This window comes from Bombus affinis, chromosome 15 (assembly GCF_024516045.1).
Source record: "Bombus affinis isolate iyBomAffi1 chromosome 15, iyBomAffi1.2, whole genome shotgun sequence".
NCBI lineage: Eukaryota > Metazoa > Arthropoda > Insecta > Hymenoptera > Apidae > Bombus > Bombus affinis.
Genome location: NC_066358.1, coordinates 5,899,685 through 5,905,818, shown reverse-complemented (window position 1 = coordinate 5,905,818; position 6,134 = coordinate 5,899,685).

The window sequence follows — 6,134 nt, the reverse complement described above, 5'->3', positions numbered from 1 at the left end:
TTATCGTCTATTACTTTTTGAAAGTTCGAAATTTATATCAAGTGATTTCAAAATGTTGTTACCGTATACAGGAAAATTTATTAATATCTCTTATCAGTGATCTTAAAAGATCGCTTAACGTATTTAACAATAAGTTACCGGAAAGAACGCTACTTCAATCGAGGTTTTTATTATTCGTATAAATTTTGAAACAACGTTTCTATCTACAGAGAGTAATGAAAGATATCGATAATAATTTTGGAATTTCGCAATCCTTTATGTCCGAGAAGAGTTCATTTATATTCTGCTATCGATAAATCTAGAAATTTCAGTTGAAATAAAAGTCTTCTTTACAATCTTTTTGAAACCACTGGTCTTTATGGGACACAAAGAAAGAAAGGATCTATTAATTTCATAACCGCTTACTGATAAGAGTTCATGTCATTTTACGTTTCCGAACACATTCGCGTGCAACTTTAAATCTCTCCCTTACGAAATATCCTAATTCATAAACACCTCCTAAACCTGGTCGCTCCTCTAGAAAACCTATTTGTACCAAAAACTCATTCTATTTTCGTAACCGTATTTTACCACTTTGTATCAGCCTACTCGTTCAACATTGTTGACATTGACACGAAGCCTAAACGGTGTGTTTTGCAATTGGACCACGGCCATTTTTAAAGAAATACTTCTAATTCTTTCCGATCAACTTAGCAGTTTTTCTTTTATTTTCGCGTCCCTCTGTTTCACAATGAAATCTTAATTAAATATCGCAATGGCGAATATCGTTGTTTGGATGATAGCAATTAATTATTATTTTTTTCTCGCGACGCATCGATGACGGAGATATTGGGATGGCGATCGAATATTTGGCGCGAATCCACCGATCGCTTGCCAACACAGCGTTCGCGCGCATGCACGATATGCGAACTTAAGGAAAATTACAGGCTTACCTTGTCGATCTACGATTTAAACGCTTAGTTTCGTTTCATACCTGACGCGACCATTACTTCTCGATCAGTTGCCCTTTCATACTAATCCCATTCCGATATATATGTATACCGACCAACTCTTTTGTTTTGTGTTGCAAGAAGAAGACACGATACGACGATTTCGTCTTGGAAACTGATTTCAGTTAGCCAATGTGAGTTTGATTAATGGACTGCGGGTATTTATGCAAATTCGTATCTCTTTGAGTAAAATTCAGAAAATATCTGTTTTATCCAGCAGATATTACAACGAATACTACGCTTGAAATGTTTCTGCGTTTAATGCGCAGTCAGTTTGTTGTAGTTCAGTTTGTGTTTTTTTTAAATAAATTTGTGGATTTGCTGGTTTATGAGAGAATCGATGGGAAAGCTGCAACGAGTTGCATGTAAGTGATAAATGCGGGTAACATAGAAAATATAAGATTGGAACTAGAGGATTTTATTAACAGTATATGTATTTTAAAGCGTTTATCAAATTTCCTGAAATTTACACGCAAATTTGTTGTACGAACGTTATTCAAATTATTTGCAATACTATCTTTTTGGAAGAACTTCTATCCTTGAGAGTATGATTTTGTTATTTATACCAATTTCCCTCGCAGTCTCTCGAATACTAAATAAAATTTGAATTTTCTTTACTGCTTTAACAAGAATTTTAATGATAATAATAATATGGAATATCTAATAATGTGTGTGTGTGTTGTTATAGTTAAATAAAAAAAATCATAAATTATGTACAGCCTAACTCTTGCTATAGATAACATTAAATAGCGGATCATTAATTAAATAGCTTAACTCTTGCAGAGGCTAACATCTTTTTCCTACAAATATGTAGCATTAATTTATGAAACAAATATATTTCGCTTGATATAGATATGATACACTTTCATTTTCAAAAAGTGTACATATAACCATCGATCGTAACAAAAATATTAATAAAAATACTTGTCCCCATAAATAAATAAATTTATAAGAAAAGATGGTAATGGCAATTTTCACCTATATTTATATCATTTCGAAAATTTCTCGTTATCTGCGATTATTTCGTGTCACAAAAATCACGGTGATCCTTTGATTCGATGTTTGGATCATATTCAGGCGACGTACACGTGTATCTGATAAAACAGACATCTAAATCGTCGTCCTGGTTACGTAATACGGAATCTTGGCCATAGTCCGAATAAAATGGCCACAGTTTTCATTCACTCACTCGCTGACCACGATAATCGCGATTAATTTTGTCGTGTTTAATCCCATTGCGGATATTGTCGGCTTTGTTATGGGGAAAAATTGACGGATTGAAATGACGAATTATGAATGATGACACAAATCAAGGGTGGTCATTGGTTCGACAGATGTCAAAGTTGATGTATCGGCCTGTGCGAGATGGAAATCGTTGTGTGTTTTGACTGTTAACGATAACATGTTTGTTATGCGAAACGTTGTTGCGGTAGAAATATATTTTCTTCTTCTTTTCCTTTTTTTGTTTCTTTTGGTGTTTCGAAAAAATTTCTAGTGATTCTCTCAAATATAGTGAAGAAAGAAAGATTTGATAGAGAGGAAAGATGTTGAATTTGTTACATTTTCGAGTATTTTGGAAAAAAACTCGAAGAGCTGGTTGTTTTAAAGACATCAAAGAAGAAAAGATTTTGGATTTTTCTTATTTGAGGTAATTAGAAAATAAAAGGTTTGATTAACGTCCTCTGTTTTTCCGCTGGTTTGCCCTTTTATTATAAAACATTATGATTGGGATTCGTGATCACTGTAAATTCCTGATACAACCTAATCCAAAGGGAAATGTTACAAAGAAGTTGGATTTATCAATTCCTGGTTCTACAAAAATCGCGTAAACTAAAATTGAACAGCCTAAAATAATGTTCCATCTAAATTTACAAATCAGTATACTTGTAGTTATCACATAATCTACGACTATACACTAATGCGTGTATGTAATGTATGAATCTGTAGTAGAATAACTCCAATATGACTCAGTATTATACAATGCGATTTAAAAATAACAAATATTCGTTTTATTGCCACTCGATTGATATCTCGATTGTTTCTATCAATTCATTTCAGAAACAAAAATTTCGTTCAAGTATCAACTCGAACTTGACAAATTCGTTTCCTAAGCAAACGAAGATATTCGTGTTTAATGGTTCGATCCACTCTACCGACATATTCCAGCTCGATAAGAGAGCAGATAAATCTCTCTAATTCGGGGACTTTAACCGTACGATTCTGTGATAATGTTGCAACGATCTCGATCAACAAGAGTACGATACGAAAACAAAGTACTGAAATATTACAGAAAAAATCTCATTTAACAATCTCGAATTTTACGACTTAAGATCCAAGTAAAATCAAGATAAAGTCCGAATAAATAAAATTTAAATAAGATTTCTATCGATTCGAAAGAAAACTCCGTCGAAGCAATTCATGTCTGAAGAATTCAATAAAATATCTAGAAAATTTCATAAAATGACGCTGAAACAGTATTGTGTCTTAGAGAATGGAAACATGTTTTGTTAGCTCAGCTAAGTCGTCGATCTTACAAATTCCATGAAACGATAACGTAGCCTGTTTAATCGATTTGTGCTTTATGGCTCTTAGAACGTGTAAACTTCCGCTTTTTGCGATTTTCGCGACATAATCGACGATAATTAGTGATAAGTCTTATAACGCTACATTGTATACGCATTAGTTAGGGAAAATAAGCGTACATAATGATCGTTGATATTGTAAATTATTCGGACTTATGTGGCTTTATATTGTTTTTACGATCGCTGTACAGATATTTTTAACAAAGTTAACGTTACCTTACATTCGCCTTTGGAGGACTACAGTTTCAGATTTTAGACACCTAAATAAAGATGAATATTAATATGCAAAAATATCGCCTGAAATTTATCTTTCAAGTTATAAACAATTGAATTTTTCGCTGAACACTTGTAAATAGGTATCGACTCAATAAACGTAACTCTCAATAGTTCGCATATTATAATAGAAGAAATATAACTGAATCTTATATCAAAAAAAATATGCACCAACTTATTCACGCTTGACCTAGACGTGACTAGATTCGATGTGACCGATTATTATCTGGATAAAACTAGCCACGATTCCGCGTCATCATTTTCATTTAACCGTAAACAGGCTTATCGGAGGAACACATGGAGTAACAACATAAACTGTTGTGTTCTTGCTTCGAATGAAAAATCTAAGAAATTTTATCAAATGTATCTAGACCTAATTGGGTTATCTATGAAATAATATAAATTTCATATCTACAGCGTGAAATAATAATTACAGTAGTTACAAAATGTATCGGCAGACAACTATATTTATTATAACATTTGCATATTGATTAACCTCTTGTAATCTTTTGCTAGCCTTAGCTTTTATCTGTTTGCTGTTATATCGTTGAAACGAGACATTGAATTATTGTACGTGATATCTTCTCAGTAATCTACAGTCTTGCAATATGAAAGTAAAAAATGAAAGTATATCATTGAAATTTGATACTTTAATTTGAGCCCGGTCTGTCTTCGTGTATTTCATCCATAAACCATACCATATATGTAATTCAATATTATTAGGCAAAGGGTTAATTGCATTTGGTTGTGATTCGTATGACCAGAAAAATTGGGTACTATGAAAATGAAATTTGATAAAATAATCACTACAGTGAGAAGTAAGGATATGTGCCAATACTTTTTGTATATATATGTAGATCAAAATTGAATTACAGGTAAATTGAATTGTAACAGGATAGAGCCTGAGATTAAGTTAATTCAGAAATAATCTGGGGTTTTAACTGGGATTTCGTATTGGACTTTAATTAAAAGATTATACGAAATGGTACGAAATGAAAGACAAAAGAATTTATGAAGTATAAATTCAATGGAAATTTGATTGATAAAATTGAATAGATATAATGAAATTCAAATAAAATTCAATTAAATTGAAATAAAATGAAAGATGAGGAATATAATAGCTAATAATGTTTTTATATCGCTATATCTAGCTACTCATTCTCTTAAATGTTCCGTAATAAAAAAATTTAATTCCTTTTATTACATCGATTACGCTAACACACTAGCAATACATTAACAAGATAAACATAAGTATAAATTGTATTCCTAAGATGTATTACATTAAGATTTATTATTAATAAATATCTCGTTAATATCTTAACGATTATTACGTTCAAATCGCTTAGGTTTCAGACTCTTAAGTGTCTCGAAACAATAAAAGTGGGATTTATACCACTTGAAAGAAAACGAACAATTTTATATATTGATATAGCTACTTGCATTTTCTTATCGATCAATTTATTACAAGTATCAAGTAGGGACTTAAGATGTCTGTTCCCTCCGAAATATCTAGAAACACTGCTCACGTGGTAATCAAGATGTTAATGTAGCTAAAATTACTCACAAATGGTTAATTTAACCAATATACAAATGTCAACTATTATTACCTGTATCCCTATCTCGTTTATAAGATTTACTACATATTTGTGGGCGTATTATCGAAAAATCCCTTCCGTCATACTTGGCCCCGATAAAACGTCATGTTTTCTTCAGTCATTCGTACTACTGTCTGCTTAAACATTCCGTCGAGATTTCCAAGTGCAATATGCTGTTTCATGCGTGACGTTTTTTTCGCTTGTAGAAATAACCGGATAAAATTCGGACGGAAATACCGGTTGTAAAGATACGGTTTGACAAATTTTGTGTGGGATCCATCTTTGGACAATTCATAATAAAATTTGACAGTTTTAGATTGAATTCTGTCGTATATTATTAATTTGGTAATATTATATACCTAATATATGATATACGTAATATATTATATACATAATATATATATTATATTACACCTCAACAAGCTGTTGATTAACTAAATGTTATTCGTCAATATTATAACATGTTGTTATACGTATTTGTTTTTTATCAGATTGGTATTAAATCTAGCGTATCGCATCTTCTTTTTAAGAAATGTCCAATGATAAAAGATTAAGTCAAAAGTCAACTTTGTGAAGGCTACAATAAAGTGGGTAAAGGATAATAAGATCATAAGGGCAAAAGTAATAGGTAATAAAGGTATAAAACCTACAGATCTATTGACCATATTGGCCCAAATAGTATTAAGATAATTATT